The sequence below is a fragment of the Talpa europaea genome (genome assembly GCF_964194135.1).
Source record: "Talpa europaea genome assembly, chromosome: 5".
Classification (NCBI taxonomy): Eukaryota; Metazoa; Chordata; class Mammalia; order Eulipotyphla; family Talpidae; genus Talpa; species Talpa europaea.
The window spans coordinates 55578060-55600088 of NC_140071.1; positions in this window are offsets into that span (position 1 = coordinate 55578060).

Here is a 22029-nt window from a genome sequence, read left to right on the forward strand (position 1 = left end):
CCATGAGATACCATCTTACACCAGTGAGAATGGCACATATTAAAAAAACTAGCAACAACAAATGTTGGCGAGGGTTGTGGAGAAAAAGGAACTCTCCTGCACTGCTGGTGGGAGTGCAAATGGGTCCAAACACTATGGAGAGCTGTGTGGAGATTTCTGGACCTACTAAACATAGAGCTTCCATATGATCCAGCAATTCCACTCCTAGGTATTACCCAAAGGACACAGAAACATCAATTCCAAAGAGCACCTGCACCCCTATGTTTATAGCAGCACTATTTACAATAGCTAAGCTTTGGAAAACAACCCAAATGCCTCAAAATAGATGACTGGATCAAGAAGATGTGGTACATATACACCATGGAATATTACTCAGCATTCAAAAAAGTTAAACACATGCAAGTTGCAGCAACATGGATGGCGCTGGAAGGGATCATGCTCAGCAAAATAAGCCAGAAAGAAAAAGAAAAATACTGGATGGTCTCACTCATCGCAAGAATCTAGAAAACTTAAATAAGGGACCAGGAAAAAGAATAACTGTAAGAATGAAAATATGAAAATCAACAAACAACTATGAACCAGAGACACTCTATGGGGTTGGGGGGTGGGGAAAGGAGGGCTTGGTGTCAAAATAAGGGGGTTGTAATTGTATGGGGAATATATAAATAAAATTTAAATTTAAAAAGTCTAAAAAAATAAAAAAATGAAACACAAATTCATATTCCTTAGCTAAAAAAAAAAAAAAAAGGAAATAGTCTTCAACTGGGAACAATGAGAAGCTTTGTCATAGGAACTTAAATGTACCAGGAGGAGGAAGAAGAACATATTGAGAGAAGAGATGCTTGCTGAGGCACAAGAGCCCCATTATCAGGATATGAGGCATGAGGGGAGAGGGTGGTGATGAGCTGCCAAATGAGGGCCCCAGGAAGAATCCCAGATGATAATGCTGAGTCTGCACACTCTGGGCCAATCGGCACCTGCACCTTACACTGGGCCCCTGAGGATTAGGAATGATTGGCAGGGCTTCTTTATTCCTCATACACTGTCAAGACCCAAGCACAAGGCTTTCTGCTTTCTTCTCTGTTGCTTAGCAACATCCACCTCCTTGATTACCAGAGTTGTCATAGTTTTTCTATAGCTATCTATTCTGAAATTGGGTACATTAGGCCTACAAGGAAGAAAGCAGAGACCTGGTTGTTCAGCCAAGCACAAGCTCACTTGCAAGTATAAGCAAGCCCACTATACCAGCTTGGAGTAGGGGGAGCAACAAGATTAATGTGACGCTGAACCAAAATATGGAGCAGGAGAGAGAGGAAGAAGGATGAATGAGATTCTAATCATTGTATAAATTCCAGAATTAACAGAAACAGGAAGGGAGGAAGAGAGAAATAAAACATCAAATAATGTTATTTTGAATGCTAAATTTCTAAATTGAAATTAAAATAAAATTTCCCCATCATCATTCTCCTTCTAGTATGAACATTATTTAATTCTATCAAACACAAAGAATAGCATGTGGCTTACCATTCAAAAAGTCTAAAACTTCCCTGATTAAAATGTTTCTCGAGAATTGCAGTAATTAAATGCTAACATTTAAAACATTTGGGAAATTTGGTCTCTGTAAGATAGAACAAAGACTGAGTCATTGTTTAGATGAAATAATAGCACAACCAGTTTTGGAAATTCAAGAGTAGAGATCTGAAGTCTCTATTTCCACCTGAAAGATCTTTAAGTGGAAAACATTCTACCGCCAGTGATGAAGTTCTCACCCAGAAGCGCAGTGCTCAGAAGAGCAGTGAGTGGAAAGTCTGCATGTCTGTCCATTTAAGCTCTTAAACTATGTTATTCATCAATCAGTGCCTGCTGAAAAATATTTCTGTGCATTTTTTAAAATCATGGGTATCAAATCTTTTGTTATTGGGCATCACTGATACTCCCACCCAAATCAGCAATCTCATACAAGTAAAATATATATATATATATATATATATATGTCTTGATGATTTTTTTAAAAAAATGTTTTTGTTTAAGCAGTTTTTGTCTTTACTTTTTCACTCACTACCTAATTATCCAAAGAGATATATAGGAAAAGAGAAATCTTTTAGGTGGTATTATGGCTAGTGCCAGTGAAAGCTACACAGGAGAGAGGATACAAGAGAGAGGGAACAGGAGAAGGGGGGGGCACAGATGGAGGCAGGAAAAGGGGAAGGAGGTGAGGAGATAGTGAGAGAGTCAGCAACACCCTGGCTGTCTTCACACCTTTTAGGTGATCAAGGTCACAAGCATGTCTAAGTAAATGATTGACATTACCACCCCTTGAAGTTCTTTTGCCATAGAAATTAAAATTTTTAATTTTAAGATTCATTAATTTATGCATCAAGAACTGGGGTACAGGCCAGAGGTGTGGGCAGTGAGAGGATTCACCAGAAATAGAGTGGGGAACAGAACAGGCAGATTGACTGAAACACACTGCTGAGGGGAGCAGTGGGCCAGACAGGAGAGGTCTGCTGCACCATGTGGGTAGCTCGCTGGCCAGGAATGGAACCTGTGCTGCAGTGGCTACAGATAGCTTCATAGGTTGTGTCTTAATCCCTTGTGCCACCAGGGAGGCCCTGGTTTCTTTTTTAAATTCAATGTTTATTTTCTCAAGGAATTACTAATATGATCCTCCTCTCCCAAGGGGTCATCAAAGGATGAAACTGCATCCAGTTCATTTAAAAATATTAGGTGGGTTGGTCAATTTACATGACTGACTCAGCACAAAAGTCCTTGCTCTCGCCCTTTGAAACTGTAATTCATGGAAAAAAAAAAAGTCAACATAAATACTAATCTGGATTTTGCTTTTAAATTTATTTTTATTCTTCATTAAGGTGATATATAGTTAAAAATTTAAATACTATGAGAAAGCTTATAAGGACGAATAATGGCCCTGTAACCAGTTTCCTTTCTATTTGCCCCCACCCTGGTCCAAATGGGAACTTAAAATTCCACTGCCCAGGGGCAGTTACTTACACTTGGTTAAGTTGAAAGGGAGGGCCTCCCCTGGTGGCGCAACGGTGGAGCTCTGGGCTGCAGCGAGGGTACACATGGCGCACAGACCTCTCTTGCCATGCCTGCTGCTCCCCTCAGCAGTGTATTTTGCCCGTCTGCCTGTTCTGTTCCCCGCTCTGGCTCTGGTGGATTCTCTCACCCTCACGCGCTTCTGACTGTACCCCGTGCTTGTATCAAAAAAAAAAAAAAGTTGATAGGGAACTCCTATAGTGAGTTGAGTTGTTGGCATATTTACACACTGGAAATAAAAAATACATTCACTTTTAAATCCCTGGTTTAATAAATTGTGACTTTAACTATAGAAAACACACTGTAATAAGAACTCATACATATAAAAAATGTATTAAAATACAAAATCTTGCAAGCAGTGTAATGAAAATTGCACTTTATGAAATGTGGTCTGAAAAAATTTCATATCATAAATGTATGATTAAAATAATGGTTTGAAAAGTCTTCTCTCATCCTACAAGTAAACCACAAGCTGATAATGAGGACATCTGAAAAATCCTCAAAAACATTAATGTTGAGAATAGGGATCAAAAAACAAATAACAAAACAATACTAAAATAATAGGAATATACATCTTAAAAGGACAAAACCACAGGATTTCATATATGAACTGATAACTTTAATGCACATATTATATGTTAAGGACTGTTTACTGTTGAAGACTAATTGCAGTTAATGACAATAGAAACGGCTAATATTAGAATTTTAAGAACAAGCAGGTGGAAATCTCTGATTTTCTTATCTTTGCTCTGTAGAGCAAAGCTCTTTCTCCTTCCACAATACTTTAAACACAGTATCTTGATTCAAGGCAGATCAAGATCGCCAATCAGAAGGACTCACTGTTTTTAGTTTGGGGAAAATGGTGGAAAGCTGACTCAGTTTCTTTTGGTTACAGATGCAGCTAACATGCGGAGTTTATTCTTTCCTGGTTGGCCTGAAGTCCCAATTTAAGGTACCAGCAGATCAAACAGTAGAAAAAGAGATAAAATTTTCATTTGTTCTTATTACTTTAAAAAGTACAAGAATTTTAGGAGCTCTGTGCTAGGGATGAGGGAAGAAAAAGAATATGCATATTTTGTGTTATTTCACATGTGCTAAAATGAGTTGCAAGTCCAAAGATGGTCCACTGAAAGAATCTCCTCTTCTGGAGAGATCAATATTTTTCTGTTAAGACTTTCAACTGATTGGATAAGGCTCAACCACATTGTAGAGGAAAAAAGGATAATCTCATCTAAAAAAAAAAAAAAAAAAAAAGCTTTCTTAAAGCATTTAGAGTAACAGCTGGTCAAATATCCAGGTAGGATTCCAGAAAAGGAGACATGAGCCCTGATCACACTTGCTTTTAGGAGAGAGCCACTTTCTGTGTGGATCCTGGATCCAAGGATGCCTGATCCCACTGAGAAACACTCCACATTGCCAGACTCACCTGTGGCTGTGACGATCCCATCTAGGCTGACTCCTCCCACGATGATACCTGCCCCAACAACTCAAGGAGCTCCTAGAACCAGTCCATTTACAGCAACAACATTAACTAATCACACCAGCCATTTACCCACAGCTTTTTTTTTTTTTTTTTAAAAGATTTCTTTATTTATTTATACAAGCACTGGGTACAGTCAGAAGTGCGGGAGGGTGAGAGAATTCACCAGAGCCAGAACGGGGAGCAGAGCAGGCAGAAGGACCGAAGTACACTGCTGAGGGGAGCAGCGGGCGGCAGGAGAGGTCTGCATGCCATGTGGGACCCTCGCCGGTGGCCGGGGATTGAACCGGCGCTGCAGAGGCTGCGGGCAGCTTCACAGCCCAGCGCTCAACCGCTGCGCCACCAGCATTCACCCACAGCTTTGACGGCACCCCCTCACCGCCCAGTGACATTAGTAATGGGCCTTCCTCTTCTTCTCTGGCTCATCAACAGGTGCCCCCAGTCCATGGCGCCAGGCAGTTCAGTAAGTTGAAATGGTTCCTTACTACCCTGTAGCAGTTTGGCAAATGACATTTCACCAGAGATAGGAGAAAGAGTCTGCATCCTGGTACTCAGACTAGTGAACTCTACGTTGACAACTGAAGAATTTCATTTCAAACTGCAATAAGCTACCAATCTCCCACTACGACCTTTTGTTTTTGAAGGTCAACCTGCCCCTGCTGTAGTGTCAACTTCTCCTTTGTGCAAGGCTGACCAAAAAGAACCCTGCCCAGTACCTTGCCCAGATCGAACAGCTGCATCTCAATGCCAGCACCACCTCACCCGTTGACTCCTCAGAGCTGCTGATTCATGCAAACAGAAACGGCAAGAATGGCTTTGGCAGAGAGCATTTGTACTCAGAGCATCCAAGCAAGTGACCATGAACTATTAGCTCAGACCAGCTGCAGTCAAAAAAAAAAAATAACCAGCTTATCCTACCGGCCCAATGCCCTCACTCCACCCCACCTCTGCCTTAGCATTACCATTTTGATGGAATGGCCATTGTTCACCACCACAGCCACAAGCACCCCAGCGACAGAAGCGGATCTGTGGGATTGCATGGCACACGTCAGGAAGAAATGCTAGATCACAGACTAGCAGTCAAAGAATGAGCAGAGAAATGGAAACATCTTGAGCATCTGCATAATGGACAAGAAAACAACAAACAAATAAGGTGAACAGTCATTGTCTAAGTGATGCTAAGTGACAGTGTGACACAAGTGATACTAAGAAGATGTCCCATAATTAAACCCAGAAATAGGAGCAGAGACAGTAAGGTAAATGAGGGGGTGGGAAAGGCAGCATTCTAGGCAAAGGAAACTCTTTTCCCTGGCATGGAGTCTTACCGATATTGCTATGTGCAGGAAATGGAAAATAACTTTGTGCATGAGACCTCACATATCACCCAATGTGGCACTTTTATTTTGCTTTTACCAAAGTTACTTAATGATAGCAATGCTATATATTGATAAGATTTAAGGAGTTATAGTTGCATATTTAACTTACAGATTTTGTATAGTCATTGCCATGACGGGTCTCATCATGGCTTTAACTATTTTTGCTTTTTTTTTCCATTTAATTTCAAACTTTATTCTCATTATACTGGGTTACATTGGGCTAGGAAAGGAATGAGTCCTACAGAGAAGTGCACAGTGCCATTCTCATACGAATAGAATCAGGACCCTGATTTTGCTTTTTTTTTTAAAAAAAGAAAAGTAACTTTCTTACATGAATGACTTTCCCCAGAGGTAATTCTGACAAGAAATTGCCAATAGGTAAGGATATGGGAGTATTATGGGACAGGGAGAAAGTTACCAGAGGAGGTTAATTCATAGTTTACGCATGGTCTTCAGCACAGAAAAGGAAGGCAGCAAGACCTTATGTACATAGTGGAATACTGTGTTATTCAGAAAAAGCTTCATATTCACAGTTCAATTTTCAGTCTGCATGATTGAGGAAACCTGAGCTGCATATTTCTTAAAAGAGAAATGATTACTATCTAGAACACCGCATCAATTTACAATGCCAGTCTCTGAACTTCGGCTCCTTTTATCATTCCTTCATTTGTTCCCTTGACAATACTAACAATGTGCCAGTTGCATCCTGTGAGCAGAGAGAAATAAAGGAATGAAAAAGGGAACATGAAGAGGAATTAGAATTGCAGTCATGCGAGAAACTGAACATGAAGTAATACAGAGTTACACGAAACCTGGCCTTTGGCCCTATTAAACCATTGTTTTTTGGAGGGTGGGTCCCCTTTACCTGGATCCCCATCATTTTCTAGGGTCAATGCCTGAACTGTGTGGCTGTAGAAGTTTCTAGTATGAGTTCATATTGTTTAGAGCAGCATGTGGGCTCCCTCATGCCTCCTGCCTTTGTATAGTTGGAACCGTCTATCCTTGAAATACTTTCATCTGAACATTTGTGTGTGTTTTTTTTCTTTTTAAATAAGTCATTGTCCTAAAATGTTCTGCTGGGACAAAAAATAGTCAAGCTTTGTGTAATAGTCTACTAACATTAGATAATGGACCATTTGACATTTCATAGATTTGGCCTTGAAACAATATTTTCCAAGACAGAAGTGCACTGTGACTTCTAAGAGCACAGTGCTGTTAGTAATCGTTGATGAAGTCTTTGTTAGACAAGTGATATCTGCAATCCTAAAACTAATTCAACTGAACTGTCATATATAAATTTGCAACTGAAGAGTGACTCCTAAGGACTGGAGCCCTTGTGAACTCAATTTCAGGAGAATTTAATGACTGCATAAATAGAAATGAAATGTAAATGAAAGTTCACATGTGATACATTGTAGCTAAACTCTAAGAATGTTGGCAATTTTCTTAATCTTATTCTTTTATCCTTTAAGGCATTACACTATTACAAAACAAAATTTATTCTAGGTCTGTTCAGCTACCGGTAGACTAATGTCATTCTTTGTAATTTATCTTACATACATCAGCTCAGATATCTGATTTTCTTTTTTCCTTCGATTCAAATATCACTTTTTAATAATAGTATTTATCTTAATAAGACAGAAAATTACCAAGAAATTTAATTATTCATGTCTTCCTATGGTGTATTGGTTATTAATTACCACATAACAAATTATCACAAAACTTAGAGCTTGAAAAAACAAACATTTATTGTCTCATAGATTCTGTGGGTCAGAATTGGGGTGTGGATTAGCTGGTGCCTCTATCTTGGGGTCTCTCAAAAGGCTGCAATCAAGGTCTTGGTCAGGGTCACTATCATCTCAAACCTCTCCTAGGCTTCCAAGTCCCTCACCCAACTACGGCGGAGCCCTGTGGTTGTTGGATGACTGTACTTTGTTCTTCGCCACATCAGTCTTAGAAAATGGCAGGTTGCTTTCCCCAGAATAAGGGGAGAGAAGAGGATAAGGGGAAGACAGCATAGGAGGTAGAGAGACAGAGACAAAGAGAGAGAGACTTTGTAACCTAATCTCAGAAGTGACATCCCATCATTTTTTGCCATTTTTTATTTATTAGAAGGAAGTCCGTGAAATTACTGAAAAAAATACATTGGGTCTCCTTATCCCCAATTCCTGACATAAAGCTCCTAAAACCCCTCTAATTTACTAAGTGATGAGAACATTTAGGAACATCTTTTGTTCTAATATTTGGTCCTTAACCCTGATTACATATAAATATATATATTTTTCATCCCTTTATTTCCAAGTACCATTTCACTAAATATTAGTTCTTGTTTGAGTGTGTTAGGATAGGTTTCTATTGTATTTTTTTCTTTATTGAGGAAACATTGGTTTACCACACCACATGTGATGTAAGGGAGTAGGCCCACACCTTCTCAGAGGTGTGTCACCATGCCTCCCCTCATCAAAGTGTCCATAGTTCTTTACCTTAGGCCACTGGGCCCCTCCTCCTGCTTTGTTCCCACCCCTATCCTTCTTCCCCATTTGGTAGCCTCAGTTCTGTAGTCTTATTTCAAGGGCTTGTTTCGTTTTGGTTTTGTCAAGGAACTGAGTTATTAACCTATGTGATCTGACCCTAACTCCAGAAAGATAGTGTCAGAATTGAATTATTAGGCACCTATCTGGTGAAAATTGCTTGATGTGTGGAAAGCCCACATATCTGGTGTTAGGAGTACTGTGTGTGAGTAAAGGAAATCAGAGGAGTGTTTGTCCTAGAGAGAGTCATCTTTAGTTCAGTCCAATTCAAGGGGAGGGAGTTACATAGGGTGGGGTCACACAGGTGTGGACACCAGAGGTAGGGTGTAGCAGGTAGGGCTCCCTGCTACATGCAGTAAAGTAAGGAAGCTTTACTGTTCATGGCCTCAAATACTATGGTAAGACTGTGTAGAATCAGTCTCCCCCCAAAAGTTTAGGCAGATTTTTTTTCCAGTATGTCTAAGGTGGGACTTTTCTAATACTTGTCATATTGGCATGTGGATCTAGGTCAGACAAGAACCTGTAAGCTTTGGGAGAAACTGTTGCCATTACTGAAAGAACACAAATTACCTAGATTTAGGAACATCTGCAGAAGTAAACTCTTAAGGCAGGGCAAATATTTTGAGGCAAGATTTGTCATATGAAACCTCCTCACCTTGATACTTCAACCCTTTACTGTGGGATATAAATTACCAGTTTATCCCATTTACTTTGGGATTTATAGTCATGCAATTTTTCTATGTGTACATTATTAAATTTGATCTTTTCCTCCTACTACTCTGTTTGATGTTGATTTTTGTTTTTTGCTCATCTAGCTGGAGAAGAATTCAGAAGGATGGGAGAATGTTCCTTTGACAGGAGTCAACAGCTGTATCATATCATCACTGTGTTAATGATTTTTAAAATTGAGTTTTATGTCCACATAGCACTAATAACCATTTCTGCCAGAGCCCTGTTCCTAGGGAAAGGAGGGATTTTTTTTTTTTAGAGAAATAGAATGATTGGTTCTACTTATTCATAATTTGTCCTCTCCTTTTCACCCTTGTCCTGGTTCAATATAGGAAAAATATATGTCCCCACTTCACTAACTTTAGGCTAGGCTTTGTGACTTGTTCTGACCATCAAGACATGGAGGGAAGGGAAGGAACTGTGCCAGTTCTGAATAGAAGTTTTAAGAAACTTCAGTGTGTTGCACTTGTACTTTTGCCTGTGAAAAATACAGATAGAGAAACACAGGGCTAAGACCTCAGCCAAAACCAGCCTATGGTAATTGGGTCACAAACAACAGGTGGACTGGAAAGTGAGAAATCTGTATGTGGTGTGGTGACCCTCTGGGTTCTGGGGTGTTTTATTGCGCAGAAAAGTTCACCTTTCTAAATATGGACATGCTAGGACCACCCTGTTATAGGTAGAGGGACAGAATAAACATACCAGACAGTGTCTATTACTTTCAGTATTCTGTTTCCAGGCCCCACTGAGATTGATTGAAGTCCAGTCCTCATAGATAAGTAATTATCAATTATAGTGGAAGATGCTGTTTCAAGACCATTCATTCCCCAAGGCCTACTGTATGACTTAGGAAAAATTCTCAGGGCCCTCAGTAAGTTTCAAGCACAAAAAAACACACAGACACACACACACAGACACACACACTTATTTTTTTCAATCCGTGATTTCAAGCTATTGTGTTTAGAAATTGGCAATAAATATTCAGCTTTCTAAAATTTCAAATATATTCACCTCTGTTAAAACAGTTTATTTTATAATTGAGATAGTTCTCATTGAATCCAAATAGCGTAAAGAAGAAACTTAGGAAATGAAGTGTGATGATTTTTATTAATGTACCGTAACAGGAGACTAAAGCCAAAGACTGTTACAGGTGGCGCCCCCTGGAGGGGGTTGCTGGTGAGTACAGATAGCCCTGGGGGAAATGAGAACAAAGTCTCCGTGTGGTGGGGGGAGGTGTATGTGGTGGGGTGGGGGTGGAGACTCTGATAAGAAATATAAGGGACTGCAGAAGCAGCCCCCAGGATTGAGTGTTCAGCATTTAGTGTTCGGGGTTTTAGAATTTTCAGATCTTCATCCATTCCGGTGTCAGCCGTTTCTGTCCCCCCATCTTCCGGAAGGCTGTTGTGGGCCTCTGCGAGATGTGCAGAGGCTTCCAACAGCCAACCTCAGAAAAGAAAAGCTCTTCTGAAACTGTTCCAGCTTTGCTGCTGTTACTACAGCCTGGAAGGAAAAGGCAAGACCCACAGCTGGACGCCTCCCTGAGCTGCATGAGTGTAGCCGTTTGTCTGGTTGTTGAGCTGCTGCAGCTGCTGCTTTGAGTGCTGATTGTCTGGTGCAGTGCTGGTAGATCTCTGCAGCTCTGGTGAGCATCTGCTGTTGTGTCTTCTGTTACCTTAGTTGAGTTGGATCCTGGCCTATAGACTGGCTGCCGCGTGCTCCAGACTCAGGGGCTGAGACGCCATCTTGGGGGCGTGGCCTTGTTCAGGGCGCAGCCCGCTTCCAGTGGTGGGGCCCTTCGGCTTTAGGACTTGGAAACCCTGGACACTGCTTGGGGTGAGGTAAACGGCCCTTTGTGGCCTCAGTGACTCCTTGTTTTCCCTGGTTTGTTAAATTAATTCCATTATTGTTGTTCTCTGAACCGGAGTGGTCTTGCAGTTGTGTGTGCGCGAGTGAAGAACTCAGACAGTGACTGGTGAACTATTTGGGCACTGTCCTTGGCCAGTTTTAGTGCCCCTTGCTGCCCTGTATCGGTGCTAGGGTATCAGTTTAGACTTACAAGTTGTCCTGTACCACTGAACATGGAGGAAAAAACAGGAAAGGGATTAGGTAAACAACATGCCACCCCTAAATATCTCTGAGAACCCTGCTGTAAATCAAACATTGCTTATCTGAAAAAGAAATTTATTTATTTTTAAAGGTTTATTTATTTATACATACAATAACTGGGGTACAGGCCAGAGGTGTGGAGGGTAAGAGGACCCACCAGAGACAGAGTGGGGAACAGAACAGGCTGACTGAGAAACACTGCTGAGGGGAGCAGTGGGCGAGTCAGGAGAGGTCTGCTGCGCCATGTGGGTTGCTTCCTGCCCTGCCGGGAATCGAACTTGTGCTGCAGAGGCTGTGGATTGCTTCACAGTGCTGTGCTTAACTCCTTGTGCCACCATGGAGGCCCCCAAAAAGAAACTTTAAACAGCATTGGGACACTAGTTTTAGAACTAAACTTTAAAAAATATTTGTTCTATTTATTTTTAACACCACACTTGCATATTGAAAGAAAAGCCAAGAGTTGCACAATTATTTAATACCACCAGGATTAAAAATCACTCTGAATTTGTGGTTATTACTCAGGTATATCTTGTATATCTAGAATGGTTGCTGAAACTTCCAAAATTCATTTACTCATAGCCCAGTCTTCCGTTTTGTGACTCAGTAGTCTCATTGCTATTTAATACGTAATTCAGACCAGAAAAAGGTGAATATTCGAAGTTACGTTAGAAAAAATTATTCAAATTGTAAATTAAAACCTGTGGTTAGCTTGTCAGAGAATCAATGTAATAGGGATCAGTTTTCACTTATTTTTACATTTTGTGATGCTCTGTGAATCATCCCTCTTCCGTTGACTTTTATTATTCCTCTGGAAGCTTTTTTAAAAAGCTTAGTACAAAGAGAATAATTGGATCAAATCATGAGGCAAGATTTATTAATTAATCCTCCCTTCCTCTCCCTGTCCCTTCCATTTCCTTTCTGTCCCACTATTATCCTAGTTACAACCTGGTGCCTGGACTATTACACAGATATCTAGCTGTCCTTCCTATTCCAGGCTGGGAATTTTCAATCCAGGTGTCACTGATGTAGTGATGTGGTTGTATAGGTATACAGTGAATAAATGAATTGCAATTCTATGTTCATTCTGTTATCCTGCAGATTTTAATTATTTAATTATTATGAATTTTTGGACTTTTATCCCATAGTGCCAGAGGGAGCTAGAGGGAGAAGAATATGTCACCTCTGGCGTAGTGATTATTTTGAATTAAATTTATTTTAAAAGTTTCTGGTGCAAGGATACTTTGACTTCTGTCCCCATGAATGTAGAAAATAAATCTCCTTTGTGAAAAGAATTGTCCAAGCAGTGGGAGTGTAGATGGCATCCTTATCACCATAGAGAACTTAGAAGAAGACTTGCAGCAGCAAACCTTGTTTCTTCTTCACTAATTTATTTTGCAAAGCCCAAACCTCTTTGTCTTGTTAATTCTTCACAAATTTATTGTTTCCTTGTCAAAAAGGTATAAAAGCCATCTGCTTTGGTTGCTTCTTTGAGCCTCAGATCCTTGGGGCTCCTATAGGTACAAGTTAAATTTGTTTTTCTTTTGTTAATCTGTCTGATGGCAATTAAATTATTAAATCAGCCAAAGAACCTAGAAGGGAAAAAGGGAAAAATTTCCTCCTCTACAACAGAAATGCTGTCTTTGCCTGGGGCTTTGAAAGAAGATTTAGCAGGCAAGCTTTCCTGACAGACACTGTTACACCACTTTCATCTGCTCTTTTTGTCTATACCCTGCAGCTAAATCAAATCTTTCTAAAGTGCAGCTTGGTCTAGTTACAATTCTGCTTAAGAGTCTTCCAGGACTTCCTCTACCTTTTGGTCCTGATATACCTTTGTTTTACAAGTGTTTTCATTAAGAAGTCAACCCCATGCTCCAGGCAAACTGAATCTTATAAACTGCATTTTCCTGCCTCTTAGTTTTAAGTTTGCTGATCCCTTTGCCAAGCACACTCTCACCTCCACCCTTCTTTCAGTTTCTACCATTTTGCCTGGTTAATTCAGTTTACTTTTAAATAGAATCATGCTGTCTTCCTCCTTCATCTTAACCATAAATGAACCCTTCCTTCTGGACATGCCTTGTTCTTCCTACTAGCTAGCTAGTTCCCCCTCATATTTAATCTAGGCTTGAACTTCCTTAATTTTCTTAGGGAGAATCCCAGTGTATGTTCTCACAATACCCTTTACTCCTCTGTTCTAACAGTCATCACATTGCAACTATTGCTTGGTGTCTATGACCCTTGCTGTCTGTGCGTTCCATGGTGTAGGGTACGGTAAAAAGTATTAGGCTTTTCTGCCCTCCCGCCATCAGGATAGATGACGGAACCCTGCGGTCCCGAATGCATACCTGATGGCGGGCACCTGGAGTAGGGTGTGGGCATATGTAGATGGGGTTCACCTGGGCTAAGACTAGGTTTTTAAGGGCGGCGTCATGGGGACGCCAGTAGAAGCAGAGAAGCAGAAGCAGAAGCACCACGAGAATAGGGCCACCAGAGAATGCCAGAGAGCCCAGATAGAGTGAAGACTTGCTGGGGGTTGGGAGGCCTGCTAGCCTCCTGGTCCCCCAGTAACCCTGCCTGCCATGTACCCGGTAAATCCCAATAAAAGCCTGCAAAAGCCACTGAGGGCTCCAGGACTCTCTCCTCCTTTACCCTGTCTGCATAGAATCATAGAAAACCTGCTCAGTGTCCTTCCGCCCATTACACATGGACATAAAGTGAAATCTACTTAATCACTGCAGAATGTCAAGTCTCTACCCCAGTGCCTGGCATATAGTAGATGCTAAGTACATATTTGCTAAATGAATTAACTTTTGAATCAACAAATTTAATTAAGCATATGCAACATGCCAGGCAGTGTTCTACATGCTTGTAATAGACCACTGAATAAAGATGACAAAGAGGGGGCCTCCTAGGTGGTGTAGGGTTTAAGTCTTAGCACTATCACCTCTATGGCCTGAGTTTGATTTTTCTGCCCAGGGAGCTAACCCACATGGCGCAGCAGACCTCTTCCGTCTTGCCGGTTGCTCCCCTTAGCAGTGCATTTCAGTAGATCCACCTGTTCTGCTTCCTACTCTGTCTCTGGTGAATCCTCTCACTCCCCTACCCCTGCACCTCTGGCCTCCACCACAGTTCTTCTAGGCATAAATAAATCTTAAAAAAAAAAAAAAAAGATGACAAAGATCCCTTCCCTCATAGGGCACAGATTCTAGAAGGGAGAGATAAACATAGCAAGTTTGTAACTCTGTAGTGTGTTAGAAAGTAAGTGCTATGGAAAATTAAAAAGTGAAGTACATAAACATGTTGCATATTTATTGTGCTAGCCTTGGCAGTGCATATACCAAATTGCAATAAAAAGCAATACAGAGATTAGCACCCCTCCCCCCCACACAAGGATGATACTAACTCACAAGTGCTCCATCTTTTTTAAAACAGCATCAATTGTATGGTGAAGAATGGAATTAGACTTTTAGTGATGAGCATAATGTAGTTGATTTCATTATTGATATTTTTTGTTAATGATGTATAGTGAAAACCTATATAATGGTATAAGCCACTATTACTTCAATAAAAACATTTTAAGGAAATATTTAATAGGCAGTTTGTTAAAAAATGTTTATTAGGGGGCGGAGCAACATGGCGGCGAGGAGACGCTGCGAGTAAGATCTCCCATTAAAAAAAGTTAATAGGGAGGAAAAGCGGCAGGTCCCAGTGAGAACTGGGACACGGAAGATAAACGGACAACTCCAGCAAACTGCCCGAAGAAGAAAGTTGCCATAAAAGAGGACGAGAAGGGAGGGAAGCGCAGAACCCTGCTCCCCTCCCCCGCCCACAGAGGCGGCACTCTCCGACCGGCAGAGACCAGGGAAACAACAAACCAAAACGCCCAACAAGAAAAACGGATGCAGCAAGCGGGACTGTGAGTGGAAAGGAACTATTTCAGCCACCACACCCCGTGAACGGGAGCTGAGGCGAACCCTGCAGGATCCACCGCGGAGGTGAGCTCCACGCGCCATTAAAGAGAGCCCCGCCCCCCAGGAGGAGACCAGCACCAGCACACAGCCCCGGCCCCCCGGTAAGCTTGCGCGAAAGCGGCGCTCGGATTGCAGCTGCCCAGGCCCCTGCGCCTGCGAACTAGGCTTGCGGGGAGACGGCGGAGGCCCTCCCTGAGTGAGCAGGAACAAGGTGCCCAGGCAGGGGAGCGGGATTCAAAAGGCGCCATTCCCGCGCCACTGATCTGGGCTACAGCCCGCGTCCTGGAACTGAGGGCTTTGGAACTGAGACCCGGGCAGAGGCCCTCCCTGAGTGAGCAGGAACAAGGCGCCCAGGCAGGGGAGCGGGATTCAAAAGGCGCCATTCCCGCGCCACTGATCTGGGCTACAGCCCGCGTCCTGGAACTGAGGGCTTTGGAACTGAGACCCGGGGCACGAAATTAGGGGCGTGGGTTCCCCACGACGGTGGGGCACAAGGCAGACACAGCACCCCAAAGCCGTTGAGGTGTACCCTACCATCCCCGCTCTGCTCCCTGTCCCACGGGGTGGAAAATCAGCTCCCCAAGGGCTCTAGGAGAGATCTCTGGTGCCACCTAGCGACTTGACCCCAGCACAGGCTACTGAAGGAGCTAGTGGCCAGCTGGGGAGTTAGCCCACACCGGGCCCCTTCTGAACAAGTAGTCTGAGCCCACAGGGAGAGCGAGCACCCACAGCCGGGGCAGACCAGGCGCGCAGAAGAGTGTGCCTGAGACCAGAAGCGCAGGGAGTGTGTCCCACATCACCATTTTAGAACAGGGACATTTCTTCAGTAAAAACTACCTGCAGAAGGCTTCCTCAGGAGCCAGAGGTGAGCGGGGGAAGTTCGCCCACGCCAGACCCCCTCTGGCCTGCAGTCCAAGCCCAGAGGGGAGCAGGAACCCACCGCCGGGGCAGACCAGGCGCACAGGGGAGTGTGTCCCCACATCGGCATTTTAGAACAGGGACCTTTCTCCAGTAAAGGCTGCTTGAAACTGACAGATGACTCCTGGAAGAACCAGAGGGGAACAGAGAAGCCCACCCAAGATGCCGGCAAGTCCCAACAACACAGTGTCCCAACGCATACGGCAAATTAGAAAACAGACAGTAGGGAGGAGAAGAACCACACGCAACCTAGCAACTCTCCAGAGAAAAAGCACACCACAAAAAGAAAGCCAGCCCCCAGATTGCAACGACAATAACTTGGAAGAATTTCTGAGCCTTCCAGAAAGAGAATTTAAAATTGCCGTGATTAAAAAACTGACAGAAGTCATAAAGGAAAACAATGATAAGGGAAAAATAATCAACGATCAGAAGAATGCAATTGAGTCCCTAGAGAGGGAAAACAATGGTCAGAAGAAAGAAATTGAGTCCCTAAAGAGGGAAGTAAAAGAAATGCAGGAGATCAAAGAATTAATGGAAGAACTAAAGAATTCTGGGAAAAGCAATGAAAGCAGAATAGATGAAATGGAAGAACGAATAAGTAATCTTGAAGACACAGAAATAAAAAGAACCAAAACAGAAAAGGAAAGAGAAGTACGAAGGAAAAAGAACGAAGAAAGACTTCGGGAACTATCTGACTCCATGAGGAAAGGAAATATAAGAGTTATAGGAATACCAGAAGGAGAGGAGAGAGATGTAGGAACAGAGAAAATATTCAAAGAGATAATTGAAGAGAACTTCCCAAATGTGAAGAAGGAGCTGAAAATTGATATACAAGAAGCAAGAAAAACACCAAACTTCCACAACGAAAGGAAAAATACAGCAAGACACATAATAGTAAAGCTCCCAAGAATCCAGGACAAGGAAAAAATAATGAAGCTGGCAAGAGGGAAGAAACAGATAACATTCAAAGGAAAACCAATCAGGCTGACATCAGACTTCTCCGAAGAAACACTACGGGCAAGGAGAGAGTGGAGGGACATAGTCAACAGACTCCAAGAAAACAGATGCCAACCAAGAATACTCTATCCCGCAAAGCTCTCCTTCCTCTTTGAAGAAAGAATATGGACCTTCCCAGACAAACAGAAACTCCGGAATTTCATTGCAACTAAACCCCCACTCCAAAAAATACTACAAGGAGTCCTAAAGCCAGAACCTCAGAGCGACGAATAACAATGAAAGAAGGCCAAAAAAAAAAAAAGTTATTAAAAGAATAAATAAATAAAATCAAAGGAAAGACAAACACAATGGCAAATACAGATGTTAACATATCAATATTAACTCTAAATGTAAATGGACTAAACTCTTCAATAAAAAGACACAGAGTTGCAGCCTGGATTAAGAAACAAAACCCAACCTTTTGCTGTCTCCAGGAAACACATTTAGCTACAAAAGATAAAAATAGGCTCAAAGTTAAAGGATGGAAAACAATCCTACAAGCAAATGGACCAAAAAAGAAAGCAGGAACAGCTATACTTATATCAGATAAAACAGATTTCAAACTCAAAAAGATAAAAAGAGACCCCAATGGTCACTACATTATGATCAAGGGGACAATACTTCAAGAAGAAATAACACTCATTAACATATACTCACCAAACGAAGGAGCACCAAAATATATCAGACAACTGTTGTCCTCTCTGAAAACAGACATCAGAGAAAACACATACGTAGTGGGAGACTTCAACACACCACTATCAACAATGGATAGATCAACAAGACAAAAAATAAGTAAAGAAACCAAAGCTCTAAATAAAGACCTAGAGCAATTGGGCTTAACAGACATCTATAGAACACTAAACCCCAAAAAAATGGAGTACACATTTTTCTCAAGCGCACACGGATCATTCTTCAGGATCGATCACATACTGGGGCACAAGACAAACATCAACAGATACACCAAGATTGAAATCATATCAACCATCTTTTCTGACCATGAAGGCATCAAACTAGAAATAAACCATAAAAAGAAGGCAAGGAACTTTCCTACCTCATGGAGATTAAAAACCACACTACTGGAAGACCATTGGACTAAGGAGGAGATCAAAGAAGAAATTAAAAAATTTTTTGAATTGAACGACAAGGAGGACACCAATATCCTAAATGTATGGGATGCAGCAAAAGCAGTAATAAGAGGAAAATATATAGCAATAGAAGCTCACATCAAGAAACAAGAAAGAACGCAAAGAAACAACCTAATCTCGAAGCTCAAAGATCTAGAAAAAGAACAACAAAAAAACCCCAAAACCAGTAGAAGAAAAGAAATAATAAAAACCAAAGCAGAAATAAATGAAATTGAAACTAAAAAAACAATCCAAAAGATCAATGAAACCAAGAGCTGGTTCTTTGAAAAAATCAATAAAATAGACAAACCCCTAGCCAGGCTCACAAAGGAAAAAAGGGAGAAAGCACAAATAAACAGGATCATCAATGAAAGAGGAGAAATCACAACGGACACAGCAGAAATCAAAAGAATAATCAGTAACTACTATGAACAGTTATATGGAAACAAGTTTAACAATCTAGAGGAGATGGACAAATTCCTACAACTACAATCACCCAAAGCTAGATAAAGAAGAAATAGAACACCTAAACAGACCAATTACAATTAGCGAAATTGAAATGGTAATCAAAAACCTCCCCAAAAACAAAAGCCCAGGACCTGATGGATTTACAAATGAATTCTACCAAACATTCAGAGACGAATTAGTGCCTATCCTTCACAAACTCTTCCAAAAAATTGAGAAGGAAGGGACAATACCAAACACGTTCTATGAAGCCAACATTACACTAATATCAAAACCGAACAAGGACAACACAAAAAAGGAAAACTACAGGCCAATCTCCTTAATGAACACTGATGCAAAAATCCTGAATAAAATTTTAGCTATCAGAATCCAACAATGTATCCATAAGATAATTCACCACGACCAAGTTGGATTCATTCCAGGGGCACAAGGATGGTTTAACATCCGAAAATCAATCAACGTTATCCAACACATCAACAAAAAGAAATATAAAAACCATATGATAATATCAATAGATGCTGAGAAAGCTTTCGACAAAGTGCAACACCCATTCATGATAAAAGCCCTTGAAATTCTTGGGATACAAGGAACATACCTCAACATCATAAAGGCCATCTATGACAAGCCAACAGCCAGTATCATTCTCAATGGTGAAAAGCTGAAAGCAATTCCATTAAGATCTGGAACAAGACAAGGATGTCCACTCTCACCATTGCTTTTCAATATAATACTGGAAGTCCTAGCCAGGGCAATAAGACAAGAGAAAGACATCCAAGGAATCCAAATAGGAAAAGAAGAAGTCAAACTATCACTATTTGCAGACGATATGATATTATACATAGAGAACCCCAAAAACTCCACAGAAAAGCTAATTCAACTCATCAATCAGTTCAGTAAAGTGGCAGGATACAAAATCAACACGCAAAAGTCAGTAGCCTTCCTATACACAAACAATAAATCTGAAGAAGAAGAAATCAAAAAGACCATCCCTTTTGTTATTGAAACAAAAAAAATCAAATATTTGGGAATAAATCTAACAAAAGAGGTAAAGGACCTATACAAAGAAAACTATAAAACACTGTTAAAAGAAATAGAAGAAGACACAAAGAAATGGAGAGACATCCCCTGCTCATGGATTGGAAGAATAAACATTATTAAAATGGCCATCCTTCCAAAAGCAATATACAGATTCAATGCTATTCCAATCAAAATTTCAATGTCATTCTTCAAAGAAATAGAACAATTATTGATGAAATTCATATGGAATCACAAAAAACCCCGAATAGCCAAAGCTCTCCTGAAAAAAAAAGAAGGGAATGGAGGCATCAGACTCCCAGACTTCAAACTATACTACAAAGCCATAATCATCAAAACCGCATGGTATTGGAACAAGAACAGACATACAGACCAATGGAATCGAATAGAAAATCCAGAAATAAACCCACAGGTTTATGGTCAACTAATCTTTGACAAAGGAGCAAAGACTATGCATTGGAGCAAAGAAAGTTTGTTCAATAAATGGTGCTGGGAAAACTGGGTCGCTACATGCAAAAGAATGAAGCTTGACCACCACCTCACACCATACACAAAAATCAACTCAAAATGGATTAAAGAACTAGACATAAGACCTGAAACCATAAAATATATAGAAGGAAATATAGGCAAAACACTACGTGATTTGCACATCAAAGACATCTTTACAGACACATCACCCAAAGCAGTGATAGTGAAGGCAAAGATAAACAGCTGGGACTACATCAAATTAAAGAGCTTTTGCACAGCAAAAGAGACAATAACAAAAACAAAGAGAAACCCCACCAACTGGGAGAACATTTTTGCACCCAACACTAATGATAAAGGACTGATCACAAAAATCTGCAAAGAGCTGATGAGTCTCAACAACAACAAAGAAAATAATCCAGTCAAAAAATGGGCAGAAGAGCTTAAAAGAAACTTCTCTGAAGAGGAAATGCAAATGGCCAACAGGCATATGAAAAAATGTTCAACATCACTTGTCATCAGGGAAATGCAAATCAAAACTACCATGAGATACCATCTTACACCAGTGAGAATGGCACATATTAAAAAAACTAGCAACAACAAATGTTGGCGAGGGTGTGGAGAAAAAGGAACTCTTCTGCACTGTTGGTGGGAGTGCAAACTGGTCCAACCACTGTGGAAAGCTGTGTGGAGATTTCTGGACCTACTAAACATAGAGCTTCCATATGACCCAGCAATTCCACTCCTAGGTATTTACCCAAAGGACACAGAAACATCAATTCCAAAGAACACCTGCACCCCTATGTTTATAGCAGCACTGTTTACAATAGCTAAGCTTTGGAAACAACCCAAATGCCCAAAAATAGATGACTGGATCAAGAAGATGTGGTACATATATACCATGGAATATTACTCAGCATTCAAAAAAGATAAACACATGCAAGTTGCAGCAACATGGATGGCGCTGGAAGGGATCATGCTCAGCGAAATAAGCCAAAAAGAAAAAGAAAAATACCGGATGGTCTCACTCATAGCAGGAATCTAGAAAACTTAAATAAGGGACCAGGAAAATGAATAACTATAAGAAAGTGAAAATCAAAATCAACAAAAAACTATGAACCAGAGACACTTTTAGGGGGGCGGGGGCGGGAGGGGAGGGATTGGGGTCAGAATGGGGGGCTGCAATTGTATGGGGAATATAACAATAAAATTTTATAAAAAAAAAAATAAAAAAAAAAAAAATGCAAATTAAAAAAAAAATGTTTATTAGATATTCAAGTGGGGGTGTCAAGAACCCAACTGGCTATATGAACCTCAAGTTCAGAAGAGAGTTTGAGACTGCGGAAATAAATTTGAGAGTCTTCAGCAAAGAAGGTGGTATTTAGAGTCATAAGTCTAGGTGAGAGAATTTAAGGGGTGGGCATAGCTAGAGAAGAGAAGACAGTCAAGTTCTGAGACACTCCAGCATCAAGAAATCTAAGAGAAGATGATGAGCCAATAAAGAATATGAAGAATGATCAGAGAAACACTTATACAACAGCTATACAAATGTGTTTTGAATAATTGAATCCTCAGATAAGAGCTGCCCACTACTGCAAATGAACTCATGAAGGTACACAAACAGGAAACTGACTTAAATTCAAGTTAAGAGGAAAGGATGAAAGCCAAGAAAATATGTTGTCCTGGAAGCCAAGAGTAGACAGTGTTTCAGGGAGAATGATGATCTTTGACAAATGCTCCTAGTATGTCAGATGAGGACACAGAACTGTCTCTTTG